This window comes from Gambusia affinis, linkage group LG21 (genome assembly GCF_019740435.1).
Source record: "Gambusia affinis linkage group LG21, SWU_Gaff_1.0, whole genome shotgun sequence".
Classification (NCBI taxonomy): domain Eukaryota; kingdom Metazoa; phylum Chordata; class Actinopteri; order Cyprinodontiformes; family Poeciliidae; genus Gambusia; species Gambusia affinis.
Window position 1 is genome coordinate 6442863 of NC_057888.1, and position 23917 is coordinate 6466779.

General features: G+C 37.4%; 1 long non-coding RNA gene across 1 annotated transcript; it reads right to left on the reverse strand.

The window, feature by feature from the left end:
* Positions 1-22246: 22246 nt before the first annotated feature.
* LOC122824225 lies at positions 22247-23376 on the reverse strand. The gene is made up of 3 exons (XR_006369464.1): positions 23200-23376; positions 22728-22832; positions 22247-22430 (listed from the first exon to the last, which is right to left on the reverse strand). It is a non-coding gene; the product is annotated as an uncharacterized LOC122824225 (long non-coding RNA).
* Between the last annotated feature and the right edge of the window lie 541 nt (positions 23377-23917).

The following is a 23917-nucleotide window of genomic DNA, read 5'->3' on the forward strand; positions in this document are numbered from 1 at the left end:
TTATTATCATTTTTTGTTGGACAAGACACAGTAAAGAAGAAATTGCTTTCAAGGAACATCCATTTTCAACAACTGTTCAGGGAAATCTGGAAATTCTTGACACCAAAGCTCTTCTGAGTCACCTCTGAGAAATCCTATCTGCCCCGCCGAGGAACACGACCACTTTCCCTGCAATAACCCAGACCTGCGCGCAGTCGGAACGGGAGTCTTTAGGTCCAGCCGATACCTTGCAAATGCATTTGATGGAGTATAATTTGTTTCAGTCAATGCATTTTGACACTCATGTAGAAAGGTAAAATGAAAAGGTACACTCTCTTCCAGCAGATAAAAGCTGCAGAGGGATGAAATGAAACTAGATGAGAGGTAGGACGCATATTATGTGCCTTTATGGAAAACCGTCTTTATTTTTCTTTTTAGGCAGTATCGTAAATCCTGTTCCACAAAATCTGAAGAAAAGGCTGAAATGCATTTACATAGTGTTATTTCAGACCACTTAATGTGGTCTGAAATAACACTGAACACTATGATGTTCAGGAAAAAACAGCAAAAGTTTGGCATATCAGAATATATTGGAACTTTACCTATTTTAAGATTTTATAGAACATAATTGAACATGAAATGGAAATCAGTTTACCATTATAATGTGCCTAATAAGTTTACATTTTCAATGCACCTTACAGCCAAGATTATTCGCATTGCACATTTCAGGAACAAATCAAGTCAAGGTGCTTTACATGATGGAAACAATATTACATTGCAGTTTTCAAAATAAAGGAAATATCTGATTACAATTAGTGATATTTCAGTTATTACAACCTTAAATGTTTAACAGAAATAGCTATGCTGTGAGTAAAATTAATTGACAAAAAATAAGATGCAAAAAGAAGGAAAAAGAATGAGGTCACAACACCTTGCCACCAAAAGCTTATCTGACATCTCAGTCTATCTTTAATTTATGCGCACAGCAGCATCTTTAAGTATTTGCCTTGAGGGAATTTGCTTTTATATTTAACTTGATGCATGTTCCTACTGACAAGTAGAAAGGGGAATATTTCACCATCAGTGGAAAACCCATCATTCTGCTGCCTAAAAGGTAAACTGTGTGCAACTTTGCCTCAGTTTAACTTTAAATTGTAGACTTGCTTGGCAGAAGCATTAGGTATTATGTGACACTTCTCCTTTGAAGTGTTTTCCCCCTAAATGTTCTTCATATATCAATTTAGAAGTAGTTCAAAGAACTCTTTACTTTTGAGATAGCATTAGCTTGAACACAATGGAAAGTATGTTATGTGGAGAGTGACTTACTGATTAATATTTAATGGGAATCATATTATTGCAGCAAGTACAAGTAGCTGCAGACACTCTTTGCCAGATAAGTTCATTATTCAGCAAATGAAAGATATGTTATGCTTCCCCTTTACGTTGTGCATTGTGATTTTTCAGAGTGATGTGAAGTTTTAGTGCTACAATGAAAAAAAAATCGTGAATGATAAGTTAGATGTTTTAGGATTTCATGACAGTAGATGTGTCCATCCTGTTTTCAGGATGCTCTGAGAAAATCTGGCTTTAGCAAATCCACACTTCTGTATCTGTTATTAAGGATAATCAGCAGTTCAGGCAAATTAACCTCTAGAACCAGACCGACCTACCGGTGGGTTAATGCACTCCAAATCAGAGCAGGGCCTCAAAGGGTTAATACCCATATTTCAGCTTCTTTTTAAACATCTAGTATAGTGTTTAGTTCATGCAACATTTGTGTGTACAATCAAGCCTCCAGAACTGCTCAGGTACACAGTTCCATCTTGTGTGAGATAAATATCTCACTCCCCTCCCTCCTTTTTTTTCCCAGCTCATCGCCACAGGAGAGATCCCCCAACATCACAGGAAGGCAGCCACTTTGTTCTCTGTAAAATGGATCATTGTCTAGAACTATTTTTATTACAGATAGATAATTATTTAAATCCATGTTAAAGCCAAAAGACATGATCCGTATCCAGCAATGATTAAAATAAATATTTGATGTCCAAATGAACTGGTTTAATTGCTTTTTTTTACTTTGAAGGGGCAGATAAAATTCTTGAGCAAAGAAGGCATTGAAAATATGGTCAGCAAGAGAAAAACGCTGAGATAGTCCAAGCTGAACTCTAGTTTTGGTTTGAAATGTTTTGCCCTCAAAATTAAACTTTAAATTAAATGACCATTCTCCGGCGACAGCTTGACATTTACTGGAGAGACCTGAGAGTGACTCTTGTTTACCCCATCACAGAAAAGCAATTATTAAATACTTCCATCCATCCATTTTCTGTACCCACTTATCTTTACAGGGTCGTGAGGAAGCTGGCGCCTATCCCCTGGAGGGACTGGGTTCACCCTGGACAGGTGGCCAGTCCATCACAGGTCAACAAAGTGACACACAGGACAAACAGCCATGCACACTCATGCCTAACGGCATTTTAGACACTAATTAGCCGAGCCAGTCATGGTTGTTGACTATTGGAAGAAGCCAGAGTACCTGGAGAGAACCCACACATGCACAGGGAAAAGTTGCAAACTCCATGCATAGAGACTACAGGCCAGAATTCAATCTCATTACCTTCATGCTGCGAGGCAACAGAGTCAACTGAAACTGGGCGAAAGAGCTGCTAGCTAGTGAATTTGCAAGTAAGCAAACAAATTTAGGAGCTCTTAGGAGTTGCTGCAGGGCGTGTCATGGAGGAAAATTGCCAAGAGAGGTTTGGAGAGTTCACCTTGAGAGCACACAAAGACAGCTCAGTAAACTATCATGGAGTGCTAGAGGTTACCACAGTGGTTGTGGTGTCAAATGACTGGCAGACAGCTCCTAAAACACTGCAGTTAATGAGGCAGGAGAAGTGCAGGAGCACCAGGTGCACACTGCTCAGCTCCACCCCAAGGGAGGAATCCAGCACCTCAGTGAAGAACCTTCATACAGACTCATCACAAGCCAGAACCCTGACAGATCAGAACTGAAGGGACACAGATGTTTCAAAAAGCTGGTTTTGTTACCACTAAAACTTTCTGAAGAGCCATTTCCAACAGACAGTAGTTGTCTATACAGGGAACATAAAATCATACAACAGGAGACATAATTAAATAAAATGAATACATATTAACTTGGTACTAGCCTGCCTAATGTATATAAAAAAAAAATTAAGTTACCGGTAGTAACAAATATTTAGGACATGTGACACGCAGAAATGTGTCACACTCATCTTAATTGGAAAACTTTGCCACATCTCATCATGTAGCTAATTTCTCCCTCAAAGTTGCACACAATAAGAAACAAACTTCCAACAACACTGTTTTTTTGTCTTCTTTTGTTTTTTGTTCTTTTGAAATCACAACAGTCTGGACTCTCATCCTTTTAACAAGAGTGCAATATCAAACCAGAGCCTCACATTCCTGGTTCGTGTTGCCATGGCGATAATGGTAGAATCCATAGTGTGTCCATTCTTGTAATTTGGTTACTTCAGAATGAGAGACAGACCCCATCAGAGCTACAGCTGGGCAAGAAGAAACTACAATGAAATGAGGAATTATATTATAATATATGTGCTCTCTCGCTGCGTTCAGTGTGATTGAAAGACAAAGAGAGAGTGAGGAACTGCAAATGGAAAGGCTTAGAAGTAAGAAATTCAGAACATTCTGAGTTACCTTGCAGTCTTCTCATTATCCAGTCACACACTGCAGTCCTCGCTGCCAGATGTTTGCACCTTTTCATCAGAAACACTGATATCTTGTGTGCTTCCAAATGAAAGAGAAACCTTGTAATTAGAAGTGAATCTGTCTTATTCTGGGTTTGCTGTATGTGGAGCCCAGGTCGGATGGATAATGTAAAAGCTTCATAGAATTGTGCCCCAAAATACTGTAAAATGTGTGGCTTGAGTGGCAAAGCATAAAATGACTGAAATAACTGCCTGCAAGATAATTCCACTGGAAAGAGATCTTAAAAATCAAAACAAAAGTGTGAAACCACAAACTGATTGTTTCCACGTCGCGCTGCATTGATGCAGTAATTCATGCTAAAATAGCCACAATCAAGTATTGACTAAAAAGAAATTAACATTCTTTCCAGAAGCCTAGCATTTCTGCTTAACATATACTTTTTATTAAAAATGTGTAACATTCAACCTTTCTGACCCATAATCATCAAAATTAGAATAAAGCCTTGAAATATTTCACTCTAGTCATAATGAGTCTGAATGAGTGACTTTCTGAAATGAGTGACAAAAACTTTGAACCTTTTCACAATAATACATTTTTCAGATGCAGCTGTATATGTTTATAGAGTCCCCACGATGGACAAAGAAAAAAAATTTCTGCATTTTCGACACAATCAGCATTTCAGCAACCAGAGGAATGTCTCACACAGCTCATTATGTCTTCCCTACAGATCCATAATTGTGACTTATTTGCCTGACAAACCAGCGGCTCTTTCCCCACTGATTCAGTAAGTCCATATGTGAGAAAGAATTTATTTTGTGGGCCTTTAAAGTTTTGAATCACTGAATATTTACTGGTGAAACTTTTGCTAAACTTTCTTTAGTAGTGTGCTCTGCTAAAAAAAAAACTTTTGTTTTTATTACAACAAGGAAAACAGAAGAATGAAGGCATTTTTTAAAACTTTCCTCATGAAAAGTAAAACTAATGGTAATAAAACTATGAACAAGTCTTTCCATAATTAAAAGAATGAGATGTTTTGTTTTTTTCTGAATTTTTATGTATCTTTTCTTAATCCAAATGTTTTATTCAAGGCAGAGCATTACAACTAACGATCAACAATTATGCAGAACAATTCTGGCACTGGCTCCTGAAAGCTTGTTAGTTTGGCACTGAGAGTTAAGTTATGTGCATCCAAAAAGGAAAAAGCTGATTTGCTTCTGTTGTATTAATTTATTATGAAAGTATCCGAATCAAATGAAGAAATTCATTTCAAATCTAATTTTGAACAATAACGTTGCAATTTAGACCAATTTTAGTTAGACATTTTATTTACCTTTGCAATTATGAACTAGTTAGGTTTGTTCGTCTCTTACTGCTTTAGTTTATGGGTCAGGGAGTTGGATGCTATAACCTACAAGAGCCCAGTGATGTTAACTGGGTGTTCTCTCGGGTGCCGTGGCATATGGGAAGAGGAGCTCCAGTAGAGTGCCATATGTTATAAAAACAAGCAAAGCTCATAAATGTTGCATGAGGGAGAGCAAAACTTACACTTAGAGCACTGCTGCTTCACAGCCGGCATGTTTTGCAAGATAAGTGTGCAAGACTTTAAAATGGTTGATTTAACAAGAGTAATAACAGATTACATAAAGCTCCTCTATTATTTCCTCATGAATAGGAATTTGGGAAAATAGTTTCACAAAAAGAAAAAAAAGTATCAAACATGCTCTGCATGCATACAGACGACTTTATTTTCCTAAAACGAAGATTAGTGCTTTTCTAAAAAGTGGTATTACTTTTCAGAATTACCCTGTTCAGGGTTACAGATGAGTGGCTACTCTTTCACAAGACTGTAATCTGTTATTTTATATATTTTTCCCATTATTTTCAGGCATCCAAACTAAAAGATTTGATGAACTTCAAAAAACTATTACATTTTGACATATATATGTGCATTTGAGTCAACACGCGCTTCTGTTGTTATTAACTGTGAAAGATGGCCTTTCTGGTTTTCTCCCCTTTGGATTTTTCGGCAAGAAATTCAACATTGTTCTTTATTGCAGATTCAAGGTGAAATAAACGGAGATACTGTGCCAGAATTTTGAACAAGTAAATATGTCACACTGATAAAAGGACAGATTTCACAAAAACAGAAGTGTTTTGTTAATCTTACTATATAGAAACCTGAGTTGGCCCATTTCAAATACATTTCAATTTCATTTGCATATCAATTTACAGAGACCCAGCTTTTCATTACTGACCCATTTCTGTGTTGTGATTTACTATAATTTGTAACCAGGCTTCTTGTACTTTCCCCAATGTTATCTATGAGTCCCTGTATCAAGCTATGTAATCTGTGCCAAATTCCCCAATTTGGCACACCATCAGTAAACAATATTACAACCCTATGGAATTGGCTGGCTCCCCTTCCAAACAAATGTGCACAATGAAGCAGCCTCAGCTCATTAGTCAAGTCATCTTTTTAACTGTTATTAATTTATTCTACAGCTGGAACCAAGCATTTACAACAACCAAATAAAAAGTCACATGCACATTTGTTTTTCTGTCTGCACCTTAATCCAAACAAACTTCTCTTGTTTTGGGTCAATTAGAATTACCAGAATTATTTCTATTTGCCATTGGAGGGTTTTGGATCCTGAGCTGCATTTTTAAAGCTGTGGTAACACAGCTCATTTTGATTTAGGTGGAAACTTTAGCTAGACCACACCACACCTTGATTATTATTCATTTATTTTTTTAACCATTAACAGTTGGTCTTGCTGGTGAGATTTTGGTCATTGTCCAACTGCAAGACCGATGTTGTGTGTCAACTTAGAGTTAGATACTGATAGCTAAACATTTTTCTTCAGGATTTTATGTAAGGCAGCAGAATGCCAGGAGGTTGTCCATAGAGGCACAGCTGCACCGTACCATCACACTACCACCATCATTAACTTTCAGTTTATTCTTTTATGCCAGATGCAATGGTTCTCAAAGGTCTCATGGATCATTGAGTTATAAGAGATGGACCTTCATGTTATTTTTACTCTTTCATGGCTTTGGACTTAGAATGCTCCATTGATGCCATTTTGGTCCATGAATCATGGACCTTAACTGAAGCAAGTGAGGCCTTTAGTGCTTCAGATGTTATGAGTGCTTGGTCATCTTCTTTATGAGTTCACCAAGAACTCTGGTAACTCCTGGGAAGGTTTGTTGATTGTGGTTTGTTGGAGTTACAAGCTTTAGAAAAGACTTTGGAGAGTAAAAAGTGTCAATTAGTTTTCCTCTCATCTCTTCTGGAATCCGTTTGAATCAGGACGTGATGTGATTATTTTCTATGTCTTTAAGGTTTAAATAGGCTCTACTTAAAGGATTTCTTAAATTTTAAGGCCTGCCTTGGATAGCTTGGGATTGGGAAGACCAAAAGGACATGAAAACCGCAAAACAAAATAAACAAACAGAACGTTCAGCTCTGTTTAATCGGATATAATCAAACTCTGGGACTTTTGCCTAAAAAGTCTGGTTCCTTCTGGGGAGATGTGAAGACGTAGCCAAACTTTCATGTTGACCAGAAAAGTGAACTTGAAGTCTTGGTGGAGTTACAATGAACTTTGGTGAATAGCAAATTGTGGGAGCTCTGGAGCTCAGCAACGCAATAAGCATCCCACTACTGGTCAGCTAAAATTATGTCAGATCTTTAAAAAAATATAGTGCTGGCAGTTCAGTATTAGAAAATAATGAATTATAGCTTCCATACTTAAAACAAAAATATTATTCTGGCTTTATGTGTGTTTTATTATTTTCTGTGAGGGCAGAATGGATATAGATGTCTAAACATCGCTGCAGGCTACTGGACTGTTTGTAGACTGTAGTTTGACAAAAACGTATAATGGTAGAGGCATGCTGGTCAGAGAGAAATGTTTTCAGAGTGGAATCTTGGAAATACAGTAATTTGTAGAGAAAATACCAGAAGATTAGAAAAATGTATTACCAACAAAGCTCCCACATCACATGTATTCTTAATCAATAAAGCCAACAGTTTTGGGTCAATAACTATATCTTTACAGCTGTTGACATGGAGGAGGTGTATTGATCTCAAGTTTCCAGTTCAACACTATGTGCAAGATTTAATTACACACAAACTACAGATTACCAACATTTACGGTGTTGGCTGCAATTATGGTAAGTATTTGGTAAAAAGCTTTAAATTATTATTTTATCTTATTACAGAGATGTAATCTACCCCTAATTTTTTGGTAAAAAAAAATAAACAATAAATTAAGGACATTTTTTCTATGGACAAAAATCACTGAGTCAGTGCTTTGTAAAACCACTTTTAGCCATGGCTACAACTTCAGGCTTTCAAATTCATGCAGATTGAGCTGAAAGCCAGCCAAAAATTCTCAAAAATACTCAGGTGTGATTCATGATAGTTTTAATTTCTTAATTAAAACCATCCACTGAAGATCTGGCTCTTTCTTAAGGCTTGTTTTCCAGCTGGAAGGTAAACTTCTAACAGAGTTGTTTCCCCATTTGCCAACCAGCTCCCCAGCCAAAAACATTTTGCTGCCACTACAATGTTTCACTTTGTTAATTATGTGGTCATGAAAGTGTGCATAAGTTTTCTGATTAACACATTTTTGCAGAAGGTTAAACATTTGTCTCATCTGATCAGAAACCCGTCACCCATCTGCTTTTTTTTTATTAATTTAGTAACTTCTGACGGTTATTGGTCAAGTTTTCCTCAAGTATATCAGAGTAAAGGGAGTTTAATTGAAATGCAAACTATATTTTTCAGTTTTGTATTTGGAAATAACAAGATCATTCTCCTTCGACTCTATGATTATACTCTACTTTGTGTCTACGAAAACAAATTACAATAAAATACATCCAAGTCTGTGGCTGCATTGTAAAAATACAAAGTTTGAGAAGGCGATGTTTAAGTCAGATACCGAAGTATTCAAACACATCTGTAAATCACACTTTTTTCAAGTATACTGTGACCGATTGAATATTTACACCTAAAAATAATAATATTTCTAAAAATTCAGCTCTTTTATGATTCCCTTCAATCATGGATTGGAAGCTTAGCCATTCTGCCTTGACTGTTCTTTGAAGGATGTACGCTTACAAATGTGAAAAGGCTTAAAGATCAAGCCCACTTGACACCCACCAGCCTCCTCCTGCACACTCCACTGGCCCTGCGAGAGAGGCAGTCTCCTGCTCCTTGAATGCTCTTAAATCATCCAGCCTGATAAAGACGGCTCGACTAAGCCTCGTTGGAATTTTAAAACCTCCAAGCTCGACCATAAACACTCCGTGTGCTGCTTTTAGAGATGGCCGTGGACTTTTTGCATGAGCTATTACTCCGGAGTCTGCCGCTAACTGGCCAGCTGCCTTGTTTCTCCTCAATTATGTCCAACCCTGAACCCTGCGATCTCCAGTTTAAAAACGGCAGAGACGGTTCTGCCTCGCATGCTTCCACGGCGCTGGCCCTTCTTAAAATGCCGCAACATCTTTTTATTAGCAGCCATGGCAAGGCACAGAAAGAAAACTACTGCAGATTCTGAAACCAGGTGGAATAATGTGATAGGAAAAGAGGTGCAAATAAAAATAAAGCAAACATGACAATCTCTGCATGCAGCTGCCACCTTGTCTGCATGGGATTAATGAGAAATAAATAGTTGGAGTTTCACTTGCAACCTCCCCCCAAGGGATGTTATCTGTGTGACAGTCATGGCTTCATGTCGCTCTGAAATGACAGACACTGGTGCTGTAGTCCATCCCTAATGACTCAAGACACCAGCACCTAACAAATGGATGTTCTTCCCCTAAGTGCACAAGGTTTGCAGCTTGCATAGTATAAAAGTCAGAAGCAGGGTGCTCGTTTCAGAGGAAAATCTAGGAAGCTGCACACAGACGCCCTCAAAGGCACAAATGAAAAGTCTGGAGTTTTTTACATGTTTATGGCTGAGAGTGTAAGTCTTTTATGACACGACACACTTCTTTAAGCCCAGTCAGTGCGGTTTGAATGTATAAGCAGGCAGAGGTATGAAGGGCTCTGCTAATTTTAGCTGCATGTGCGTGGTACAGCGGGACAAAGCGCCATCGCAGGGACGGTAATGAGAGCTGTCGCGAACCGATCGAAACTAAGAGATGTAGTGTGGGTTTTGAGGAGCTTTAATCATTACAGTTTGTCAAGAATGGCGTGCATCCTGACTCGCTTCCTCCCGCTGGCTCGTCTTTCAATCAGGCTGATTTCAGGCGCCGCTGTTGGATGTCATTTCTGCCAGACTAAGCAGACCGGCTTGTCTCTCTAGTTAAGAGAAAGATGGATGAAGTTCTGTCAGGGGCCCAGAAATGTGCAAACTGAAGCTGTAAATCTTGAGGAAGTCACATGATGTGTTCTCCAAATACTCCAGCGTGATAATGTATCCTCCCATGGGATGTGTAGAGGGGTGAGAAAATTGGAAACATAATGTGCCTGTGTCAAAATGAGTGGCAGGGTGACCTAGTCATTAGGACTGCCAGGAAAGGGATTTGGCACTGCCTATGAATCTTTTGTCTTTAGGTGAGGAAGTAAAGGCAGCAATTATATTTATTTAATGTCAAATCTTCATGATTCACAAGAAATCACAGAGTACATGAAGGAACATGCTGGGACAGAGTTCACAAAAGGAAGTCCAATTTCTGTGCCACAATTATTTCAACCGTATATTCTTATGCAGGGGTGCTGAACTCCAGTTGTCCTGCAGTCTCTGTGTGTCTCCCTGCTGTAGCACATCTGAATCAGAAGACTGCATTGCTGCCTCAGCATGCTGTGATGTTCCACAGAGTCCTGCTAATGACCTAATTATTTTACTCAGGGGTGTCGAAGCAGCAGCACATCCACAAGTTGCAGGACATCAGCCTTAAAGCACTGGAGTTTGACACCTGTGCTGTAATATATTGATGCCACTTTTTTGGAGCAATGTAAACCTTGATGTACTCCTAAACACCAGTGATTCCACCATTGACAAAAGTTATGGGATTAACAGACCTAAAAGCATTATAGAGCAATGACATTTTATGCTCTAGGAAACCTGCATTAAATGCCAAGAGCAGAAAAGAAACTAGCAAGCATCTGATGTGATTTTATTTCTAACAGCAGTCAGAAGTGAGCTGATATTTAACCTTGACTAACATGAATGCCACTTTTTTGGAGCAATGTAAACCTTGATGTACTCCTAAACATCAGTGATTCCACCATTGACAAAAGTTATGGGATTAACAGACCTAAAAGCATTATAGAGCAATGACATTTTATGCTCTAGGAAACCTTCATTAAATGCCAAGAGCAGAAAAGAAACTAGCAAGCATCTGATGTGATTTTATTTCTAACAGCAGTCAAAAGTGAGCTGATATTTAACCTTGACTAACATGAAGACCTTAAATGTACATTATCCTAATTTTAAATCCCACATGAGTAAAAACAAAAAATTACAAGAGACACAAACCAAAACTCAAAGACAATTTCACTTGATTCAATATTAACAAATTGTTGTTTAGAGGGAAGACTCTACGCTTACTTTCTGGATGCTGGTTTAAGAGGCCAAGAAAGAGTAAGGAGTTCGCTGTGACTCAGAGGTTTTGATACAGGAGCAAAAGAGGTCAAGCCCTGGCAGGAAGAGCATACAGCTTATCTTGAACACAGAACCACACATGGATTATACACATACTGAGATACATAAGGATGTACATTTCAGAACAGTATCTGAAAGGTCTATGTTGATAATATAATATGTCATCCATTATCTAATTGGAGAAGAAAAAAGCAAGTCCACCTCTGAGTGATTTGAGAAAACAACAAAAAAAGTGAGATTTTGAAACAGCCTAGTCAAAGTTTGAACTTAAACCATGTGACATGGAGCAAGACGGGCTGTTCATGCTCAACATTCTCCAATATGGCTGATTTAAAACAAGTATACAAAGACAAATGAGACAAAACTTTAAAACACTTATTACCAAGTATCACCAATTGATGACCGTTATTTCTGCTAAAGATGGCAGAAAAAATTATTTTTATACTATGTGGCCTGGGTGATGATTTATAGCTAAACAATCATTTCAAACAGTTATCCTGAAATATTTTTGAATCTGACCAACAGTAGTGCTTCACCTGTTTCAACATATTTAAACATGATTACAAACTAACATGCTGCTGTCACCACATGTCCCTCCATGTACTGCAATGACTCACAGCATCAACCACTGACAGGTGAAGTAAACAACGTTGATTGCTGTTTACTTCAACTGTCAGCAGTAACTGTGCAATGCTCTGCAGAATCCATGTGTTCTGGCATATAATGTTGACAACCACATTTATCTAAACAATACACATCCAAGCACTCAACAGTAATGTAGCAGCGGCTCACTAAGCAGGACTCTGTGGTCTATTATAGAAGCTGTTCTGTTTTCAGTCAGATTTTCATTGTGCTGTCATTATATGTGGACGTCTTTTTGAAGCAATATCAAAATATTCATATATGCCAGGCTGCCAGGTATTATTAACAAAAACATAGAGGTTGCTTGTATGACATTGCTATAAGCCTCATGAAGTGACTTTAAAAAGTTCTTGTTCTGACAGGAATATTTTGAGTTTCTGACATCCAAGTCTTTGAAGATGTATTTTAACTGAGTTCTGGAGCCGTGCTAGTTCCAACCCACTCATATCTTTATTTCAGAAAGCTTAAATTTTTGTTGGTCATGGACAGCGAGATTGATCATTTATGAACAGCCAAAGGCACTTTAAAGAGTCTAGTTTGTCTTTGCAGTTTTATTATAATACAGTTTTGTGAAAGACACTAATGACCCAACCAAAAAAACTTTGAAAACTTGAATATAATTAGGTATTTCTACAAAGTGCATTGTCAAGTTTGAGCCAGTAATTTATACTACGAAAAGAAATGCCTAAATGTTCTTAAGCACACATCTCTTGAACAATAAATGAATCAGTTAGGATTAATTCAGCTCTACTAAGTATTATTTTTAGTAACGTTACTGATTTTACATCAGTATATCTTACATTTTAACAGAGAAGGAAATTTATCCTCACTGATGTCAACTCTTCATGCATCAAACTGACTTTCAGACTTTCTTCTGAGTCTTCTGAAACATTGGCTCATTTTGTTTAAATAAAAATGACAGCTATCTAAAGCTTTAAACATACGATATAAATAAGCAGCCTATTTTTGGAGCCCGTCTGCCTCTCATCACTCTTTCTTGTGCCCTCAAATGCGAATTACTTTTGAAATTCAGAGGTATTCTTTTGAGAAACGTAGAAAGTGCATCGTTCAGTGTGTAGGATGGTAAATTCCAGATGTCCTCTCATGAACAAAGTAGAGAAACATCAGTGCACTTTTGCTTCATTTTCTACAGTTTTCTTTCTTCTGGTGCTGAGATGGCACAGTGATTATGCAGGAATCAAATAAAAGGGAGTTTTAATATGAATTGTGATTGGCGTTTTAGTGGCACTTTGTGATAACACATACTTGAAATGTAAAAGACTTGACAAGCCGTTTTCCTCTCAAGTGTATTTGCTACTCTTGAAGTCATTTCGAGTGTTTTTCCCCCCAATGAAAGGCACAGTTCACTGGTAGGCTTGAATTAATGTATCTCTAATCTGTCTGCCAGTTAAATGTGCTGCTATTAGTCTTTCAAAGTGACATTCAGCTGAACATCTTATGTGATCAGCAAAGCTGTGGACCTGAGCATGGACTCCATTTTTAATAGCCTCTATTATGGTTATCACATGTCTCTTCTCTAAGAACAATTTAAATTTTAAAACTGAATCCAAATGAGCTGCAAAACAGAACACTTTGGTCAAATGAACTTTTAAAAGTTCAACTAATAAATTTACCTGAATATGCATTAATACACACAGTGGAAACCGTCTTAGCGCTACCACAAAAGCATCTTCTGTATATGGAGTATTTAAAAGTTAACTTTAAGGTCGTCTTATCAATCACTGTAATTTGGCTACAACAGAATAATTTTTCTAATCAATGGAAAAATTCTCGAGAGGTGATTCAGTGGCCAAAGTTCAGACTTCAACATGACTGAAATGCTGTTCCGGTGCAATAACAGAGCTGTGCTGAAAAGTCCTAAAGCTATATTGTAAAGAACACTGGGTCAAATGTCTGTCAGAGTGGTGTGAAAGACTAACAAGGGCACAACCACTTCTAAATATTTCTCCTGTCTGGTTGCAAAAACTATTAAAAATGGAATTTATAAAATTGAATTTCCAACTCTGGGACACAGATTTATGCATGGGTGATTCTTATAAAAGATGACAGCTTCTACCAAATGCACTTTTTATACAGAACACTTTCCTTAAGGAAAATATGTCAGACATGCCGGGGATTTTTAGACATGCAAAAGAAATGCACTGCCAGAAATCTCACATTTCATCAGCCTGCGGTGTCTGTATCAAATTCTTCCTCTGTGCTGCAAGACCAGCAGATCCAAGCCGGGCAAAAAGTGCATTTTAAATCGTTCTCTTGTCACATGTCTGGAAAAAACTGACTTCTCTTGCATTTTGTGTGGCTGCAATAAATACCGGAAGCCAAACATTTTCCAGACAAACTTTGTATAGGCTGCATGTTTTGCTTCTCTTGCAAATTTGTCAGTATTTCAATTGGAGCCTGGATGCTGTTGTTATGTCTCCAGGTGATAAATTCACTGTTTCTCCACTAACGAACCCTGGAGTTGACCATTTGACTCCAAGATTGTCAGACTCACTTTCTTTTCCAAATAAGACTCCAAGATTGTCAGACTCACTTTCTTTTCCAAACAAGACTCCTGCAGCTCGTTTACTCTACCGTAATCCCTCTGGCTGCAGTATGTGCTCCTTTTGCCTGAGAAACTGGTGTATTATCATTTCTCCTCAGACTGTCAACCGGCTTTGCTGTCCAGTCGGACCAGAATCCCCCACCCCCACAGCGCTCAGAGTAATGCCGATAATGAGTGCTAGGAGGCTCTGTACCATGGATCAATGTTCCGAGCTGTGTGTCAGAGAAGAAGCAGCTGCCCTGGTATGACCAGCTGCCGACCAGAACACACAGCAGCCCTGCTGACTCCAGACTTTCTAGGTAACCCCTGGGGCCTGGAGGTGAAGATGTTTCTGTAATCACCTGTTATCTTCCTCACAGCAGCACCTGAGCCTCTGATGCAGCTTTGTACAGGTGCAACAAAATATTGTGCTTTTTCACACATAAGATTTTTGGTCTATTTACAGATCTTTATGTCAACGTACATTCCAGTGGTGCTGTTCACTCTTATTTTGGGATGATTATTCAATCATCTTCAAAACAGGTTAACTGACCAGTTGAAACTAAATCAGTTTCAGGTCAGTACAGATAAAAGCACACAAGGAGTCACACAGTCCAGACATTTTGAATGCAAATATAACACAAGTGGGTAAAAGAAAAAAAAAAGCCAATTACGGTCATGCTTCATTATGTTTTATCACAAAAATAAAACTTTGAATGAACATGTCTAGAGGAAGAGATTAGGTAGAAGCATCAATGGAGAGGACAACTAAACAATTTAAGCTAAGTTCGCAAAGAAGGCAAAGCTAACCAAAATCTGACTGTTTCTGCCCATATTCAACTTTCTCATGGCAGTCTGAACAGCCCAGTTCTAATATTTTCACCCAATTGTGCCACTTCTACTAAAAATCAGATAGGAGTCCAATTGTTTTCACAGCCCATGCAATAAAAACACAATGTCAGATTTTAATGTCATTGACATGAGACATGCATCATAATTATGCACAATAAAAAAACAGACTTGGTAAATCCAGACAAAAAATTGGCTTAAATTGGCAAAAAATGACCACACAATGACTGTGAATATTATGAAAATATATTATGAAAGACGTCTGTCAGTGAAACGTATTACATCACAATCATACCACCCATAGTTCCGATAATGAAAAGCAAAGGACTTCTGTTCCCTCTTGACTTCACTTAGTGAGTTTTATTTTGATGGGATCAGATTTGCAAATTATTGAATAGCATAGGGGCACGTGTAAAACATGCAGAACAGAAGTCCCTGACAACCAGGTTTGGAAACCATTGCTCTTTAGATAGAGTTAATTAATTATAAACAACAGCATTCCTAGCAAACAGTCTTGGGTTACACCAGAAAAGAAAAGAAGAAGGTATTAAGGTGTATGGGTTACAATTGATTAAGAATCTGATTATTGCCTCACTTTTGCCTGTGAAAGTATTCAGTGCAAGTAAACAGGGCCGACTTTTAGTAGCATGTCAGCATATTAATACAACCATTTTAATATTAGCATCAGCTTATTAAAACAAAACCCATCAGTTTCATGTTTTAAACACACATTAAAGAAAACATAATTGTTGCTATTATGTAGTGAACATGTTTAAAATCCATGAGGAAAACATCTCACATTTATTTCTGCTCTGAGGTTTTACCATGAATCTGCCAATCTTCATATTGTCTACAGTGTAAGGAGACAAAAGTGCACTTCCCCTCACAGTTGTATCATTTGTTCTCCCCAATACTTTACCCAACACAAACATATTACTTTAGACAAGATTAGGAGTGACAGAAAAGCACACAACATCCTCATATAAAAACAGTCCTATTGGACCAGAGCTCGATTTCAGAGAGGATTTCAGGTCTTTAAGTGCCTCTCTTAGGGAGATTGTGATTTCACTGTGAAACACTGCTGAGTCACGAAGCATATTAGTAGAGTAGGTGGATATGAGCTTCATGAGTGGACTCTGGCATGGAAATGACGAACACAAGTGTAAGAGGCGTGAAACCTTTTGAGGGAGATAATGATGCCGTCGGGTCACCTTCCTTCAGAACATCTGTTTAAGTGTCTAATTGTTCTTAAACGTTTTGTGACGTCTGCATTGACAGATTCGTAACTCCTCACTGAGCAGAAAGCACTATGACAGTTACTGGTGTGCAGCAGATGGAGGGTTACAGAGTCTTTTCAGGCTGGTTATAACAGATATTAATGATAATTTAGCAAAAAGCATAAAAGTCTTTTAATATCAGGCATTATAGCTTACAGCTAAATAGCCAAACAAACTTTTGGCACTTGGCAGAAAGTAGTTTGGTTTAATCTCCCTTACATCGTATGCCTAGGGTCAAAGATTTTGAGTTTCCTTCCTCAAGCTTCACAGTGGTTGGCTGGAGTTCAGACCCATTCTCCTTGCTGAACTGGTGTTACTGAGTTCGGTTTGTAGGCCACCTGAGTCACACACCTTTTCAGCTCTGCTCTGGTAATTTTTTATAGGACTGAGATTGGGGTTTTATTGTGGCCACATCCAGGACCTTGCCTTGTTGTCCTTAAGCCACTGTGTTGCTAATTTGGCTATAAGATTAGAGTCACTGTCTACTGATGACTGGACATGTAGTTGGAGTATTTTGACATAATGTTTTTCCACATGATACCACTACTGTGAAGTGCATCAGTCTCTTGTACAGCTAAACACACACACAACATATTACTGCCGCCCACGTACTCCACAGTTTGGGTTATGTTTTCAGGCTTAGTTCACCATTACTGACACAAGGATTTTGCTTTTGTTCTCTGGTTGAAACACACCATTTCGCACCAAAACTTGTTTAACTCTGGGGCATAGAACTCCCTCTTGATTTGTCATCAAAATGACAAATAAAAGTCATTTTGATGGACTAACCCTACATCTTGCATTGACCTCACTTGCATTTGCATCTAACAGTCACCCCTCTTAACAAAAGAAAAATTATAAACCAGGGTGATATGAAGCAGAAGGTCAACTAGAAGGTTTGCACTTCAATTCCAGCTTTCCAACATTCCCTGTTATTGTTGTTCAAAACACTGGACCTCATGCTGACTCCACTATCTCCAATGTTTTCCAAGAAGAATGCCCCCAACAAACAGCTTCCCATTTCACATTCATACTGTGCATAACCCAAATCTCTGTTCACAATGCAACAAAGAGATAATCGTTGCCCTTATTATCCGCCTCAAAATTATAAAATTGCTTAATTATGGATAATGATATAAAATGATGCCTTTACCTTACATTCATTATTTGTCCAAAAGAAAATGAGCAAATCACTGATAAGGTCGGGGTAACAGAAAAGTTAACGAGCTGCCAACATACCATAAAGTACGCTACAAAAACAGCCCTATCCACTGAACCCTTTTACATTTTGTCATCCTACAAACACAAATGTCAACATCTTTTACAGTGATTTATTGTGATGATTCCCTGGACTTCCTGAATATTTGTGCTGTATTTTATTTTAAGTTATTTCTGTATTTAGTTATATTTACATTGTGTTGGTTGATCTACTTTTATTCCATGCTTCTGTGCTCTCATTAGACTAATCTCCACAAGTTCTTAGCCTTGCTCCCAACTCTCAAAACATTTATTCTGTTGATTCTGCTCAATTGGTTTCTATGGCACAATTACATCTTCACTGTACTTAAAGTCCTTGGTTTCTTGCTCCATTTACTGGATTTTACTGTTACAACCGCCATGGTTCGTATGGGTTTTCCACGTGTTCATGTCCTTCAATTTCATAATTAAAAAACGTCCTGTGGCTGTTTTGGGTCCTCAACAAACTACAAACATTTATTGCAAAACACATACAGTGTTATAATATAGTATAGTAGAAAGTAAAAGGAAATTACCTGCCTTCTTATTTTTACAAATAAAAGTCTGAAAATGTGTTGCAACAAATTACCTTCAGAAATCACCTCAGTTGTAGAATTGAGTCCATCCATGTGTAATTTGTCTGTTTATATCCAACTGCTGTGTGAATGTCGCAGAGTTTGTTAAAAAAAAAATATATATAAAAACAAAAACTTACCAAGCATGATATAGACTAGGGAGCACAGCAAATAGATCATGGGCAAAGTTCTGAAGAAATTTAAAAGAAAATAAGGTTATGAATCAATAAATACCCCAAGGTTTAAAGATGTTTAGGGGCATCTTTCAATCCACCATCCAAAAATCCACAATAATCCATCAGGAACAGGGACATTTTTCAGAGTTGATGGGGAGATAAATGGAGCTAAATGCAGAATAATAAGGAAGACACGTTTAAGGCTGCAAAAGCTTGAGCAGAGGTTAATCTCTAACAGAGAGCCTGAGCTACAGTGGAGTGGTTTAGATCAGGGATGTCAAACTCATTCTCATTTTGGCCCATTTCAGGATTACAAATGTTAATATATCTATCGGCTATAGAAAAAATTTATTGATAAAATAGTTGTCTTTGGACATGTACTTTTTAAAATTAAAAAATACTGAACATTTACGCCACTCTAATTTGGCAGTATACAGATGAAACTGCTTTGACTGAATTAATATATTACTTAAGCAACAACTGTTATCTTGTTATATTTATGTGGACCGCATAAAAACTCACGGCAGGCCGGATTTGAATACCAGGCCTTGAGTTTGATATATGTGGCTCAGATCAAAGCATTTTATTTATAAAACGGTCATATTCAAACTCCAGACAGCTATATTTACATCTGCTTAAATGTCCCACTCTATAATTTCACAATATCAGTGCAATCTGAAACTTATGTCTTTCGGTGTCTTCTCAGTTGTTTTAGATTTTTTTTTCAAAACTTAAACTCGTGAATGTGATCTAAACATCCATTCATGTGACACGGCATATAAAAAGTGTTCTCTCGTATTGTAAGCAGCCATGTTAGCTGACATTTCCCATTTATTGATTCCCATCATCGGTTCAACCTTTTGGAGGGCTTCACTCTGACCTACTCGGCTCCGTGGGGAGCTCCTGGGCCACTGAGACTCGTGCAAAGCGGCCCTACTATCGATCGGCCCCTCCGCCTAAAAATAAAGGCCAGAGCCGGCCAATGACAGAAACACAAGCAAAAAGCCTATGTCTGCTAATCAATGGTGACCCAGAATCTTAAGTCCTGAATCGATACATCTTGCTTTTCTCGCATGATCTAATGATCTTCTGAGTGCTTCTGACACTCCAGAGGAGAGCAGAAACAAAATGTCAGCTGGGAAATTAGTTTCATTTCTTGTTTTGACTTCATCTGTGAATGGAGGGGATCGTTTTCCTTTTGTCCTTATATTGAATCTGAAATCGTTACGAGTCATGTGAGTCTTTAGAAATGTGTTCACCATATTTTATGAACTTCAGCACACGTTTGCAAAACTGATGTGACCTTTCTAAGCCAAGTTACTTTTGACAGAGTAACTTTTATAAATTGGAGGTGTTGATAGCCTGCTGGTCATTCTCTGAGCCATTCTGTCTTCAGTGAAATCTCTTTATATTCCCTTTCACACATTTCCCTGCAGTCACTTTTCCCTCTCCTGCTCCACCTCTATCTTACAGAAGGAGCCATTCTTGCTTAAGGCTATGAGTTATCTTCCTATATTTCTCTCTGGTGAATATTTTATCTCGGCTTTCAAGTATCATTTTCATACAGAAATGTTGCATTTGTCCCATGGTGGATTAGCCAGCTCTCTTCCTTTTCAAATGGGTTAGATGTTCAGGCAGGTTTTTAGATTGGGGATTGACAATCAGAGGTCTTCATTTCCAGGGAGATAAAAGTCTAAACTCGTAATCTGGTTACTTAAGGTCCATCTATTCACAAGTAAATAAAAAAAATATATATATATATCTATTTATATATATATATAATTGCTTATTTAACAAGCTGGAATAAATACAACTACACATGTTTGCTTAGTAGGAGCTACATAATAATGTAATACAGTTTTTGCCATCAGTCATTACTGATTTTGCCGTCAGTTTTAGACTGATGGCAAAATTGTGGCAAATGTGTTTACAAAACTGCCAAGGATTTAATCACTTCAGAATTTATCCAGAAAAAAAATAATTTAAAGTTTTCAAAATTAGCAAAAAGTTTTGCACTGCTATCAGTGCAGAAGTGGAAAAGTGAGAGTGTGCCCACCACTGGTGAGGACTTTACTTTAAAGAACACATAACCAAATGTATAGTGGTGGCCACATCATACTGAGGGATTCTTGGTTCCAGTGGTATTGATTCATAGCACAAAGTAGTTGCTTAAATAACCAGAAGTTTGTCCTCCGGTAAAATAAATAAATAAGGTTGTGGCCAAGGTTTAGTTTTGTAAATAAATATTTAAAAGTATTTTGGGGAATCTGTGGCTGTATTTGAGAATGTATGCAGAATTTTGACTTCAGTAAAGAATTTGTTTGAACACAATTCTTGTCTTTGTTTAACCAATACAGTTGAAGCATCTGGAAAACCACCCAGATATTCATGCTCATGTGTGTACTTAAACTTCTCAAGAGAAGTGAAACACTTTCTTTTTCAGAGAAATACATATTAGAGCAGAATTGTACATTTCAGCTCATCATATCCCGTTTTTTTATCTTTCTGCTTCTGAATTTCTACATTTTAGTGACTCACATTTAGTATTAGCCAATCTAAGTTGTTTGCCTAGTTATATCCTCTGGCACAGTTTCCTGAACGCAAGATGACAGAGGACCAGTTCTCATATGTGCTGAAATGGAGAAAAAATAGGGAAAAGAAGCTTACAGCAGTAAATATTGGGGCAAAGACAGGAAGGCAAATCTGAAGAGCATTTGTAAAATATTCATAGTTATATTCAAATCAAAATGTACGTGTTTATTTTCAAATGTTTTATTCATTGAGTTTTCTACGGCAGACAGAATAAGGGTTTGCATTTGACAGTACTTCAGCCTTTGCATTAATTCCCTCTGACACTCTGCTCCATATATGTGTGTCTTTTTGCACTTCATCACATACATTTATCATGGACTCATGCTGAGGCTAACATATGTCGGTGTTGCGAGAGAGTAAATGTCAAATAATTCCTGCCTCTGATCTGTCAGGACTGCTCACTGTGATCAAACAGGGCCTTTTACGACTTATAGCATGTTATATATCTCAATTATCTATCCAGGTTTTCAGTGGCATGACCTATAAAAATACAAAAAGAGGAATCCAGCTTCTACTCTGGCATTCTGCAGAACAACCAGCTGATATGGTTCAGTACTCAGCTGAGACCAAATCTGGGTTAAAAATGTTGAAGCAACTAGATATATTCAGTTTTAATTCCCATGTTCAGCACCTGCAGGTGTCAAATGACAGAAAGTGTCAATTGTTTTCCTTCTCTTGCTGCCGTAGGATTCTTTTTTCTGCTCTTTTTATTCTCTCTTAGTTGATGCTGACTTCCCTGTCATTTAGAGTCCCACTCAAGAGTACAGCTGCTTATAAAACATTTACAAAATGCTCAAAATAATTTGAATTTAGCCAAATGATTAATGCAGAGGTAAATAATGTTTGTCATACATTTTTGAGGTGATTTTCTCAAAGCTATATATTGATAATTTTAATGGTTTTGTGCTTATGGCATCAGATCAATAAAAAATATTTTTTAATACAGAAAGACAGACTTAATGAAAAGTATATTTAGTTTCTGCTTAAAAGTACTATGAATTTGACAAACGAGGTTCATTGCAACACATATTATAATTTATTGTGTATGATTGTAAATACATTCATAATGAAGCTTGCCACAACTTTGACACCAACCAACAAGTGCATTCTTTCCATTGTACCAGAAGGCAATTCAGCTTTCACAGATTTAGAGGGATGATGGTGGATTAAGACAACGAGATCCGAGTTCATCTCCAGTGTGAAGCATGTTTTTTTGTTGTTTTTTTTACTTGGATTTGCTGGAAACACAAGGGACATCACAGGACTTTGTTGGATGAAAAGTGTTGGAGTATTTGTAATTAACAGACTACTTTTGCTTCCAATTATTTGTTACACTTAAATGTTTAAGATTGTCAAACCAAGTTTATTGCCAGACAAAGGCAATGGAGAAACACAAAATGTAGTTTTGAAATTCAAACTTTGTTTCTTAAAAAGAAAAAAGATGTGGTGGCGTAGGGGATTGCACGACCCACGTTTGGAGGCCTTGAGTCCTGTATGATCTAATTAAGGGTTTCAAATAAGCAAAAACATCTTACCAATACACCAGATGTAGTGGTGGTAGTGCCATGGTCTGGCTTCAATAGCTGTACAGCTCACCACAAACATGGTGGACCATAAACTTTGCTCTCTGCTACGCAATCCTGAAGAAAAGTATCCTGCCATTAGATCATGGGTTATGGAGGAGGGTAAAGAACCAAAACACAAAAGTACACCCACCAATAAGTAGCTCAAAACAAAATGGTTTTGGAGTTATCGTCAAAGTCTAAGCTTTATCCCATATAGATTGTATATTTTATACTGTATATATTGACTGCAAGATCTTTAATGTGATTTAAATAAAATGATTTAATTAAAAAAGTCGGCCAATACTTCTTCACAGTAATTTGAAAACCATTGAGAATAGGGACTGGGTGGGTGGGAAAATCTTTTCCCCTTAATAAATTGAACAGCATATTTTTTTTATTTACTCAACTTGTATTTGTCTATTTTAAAAAAAATGATACTTACGGTAAGAGTTTCTATGACAATCTGTCATAATATGCAGTAATGGAGGTGGTAAGTTGGATGTGGTGGATCCAGATAGTTGAATAATGATGATGGTTTAATGAAGAAATAACGTATTAATTCACAAACCAAATGGCACAGGAGAACAGAATCAAGAACAATTAGACTGATAGCACTGGCATCAGGGAAGACAATTCACAAAAGACACACTAGGGACAGAATAAATAAAGACCCAACAAGGAACAAGGGACACAGGTGGGTAATCAGGGGAACGAGACACAGCTGGGAGCAATCAAGGGGTTCAACTGACACAGAAACCAAAATAAACACACAGAAAACTTAAATCCTCACACAACCTTTATCATTTATTGTGATAAAATGATTATGACAACAACTTTGATTTATTGTTGCCATGATCAATTCCAGTTAATGTTGTTTAAAAACCCCAAAACTGTCCATATTGTTGGGATTGTTAGTCTTAACATTTTCTCCGCTATTGGTTCAATGACGGCATCAATAAAGTTGAATATCTGCTTAAATGCAGATATGATATGCAGTTTAATGATACAAATTACACTGCTTTATGTGACTGGTGACCTAAAGAAGAGAATGGTTTTGGAGAATAGTATTTGTGTTTATGAGGCTGCGATTGAGTGTCATGCAGTGAAACTCAACCGTGACAATAAGAACAATAAGAACAAGTAATATATTGTTCTTATTG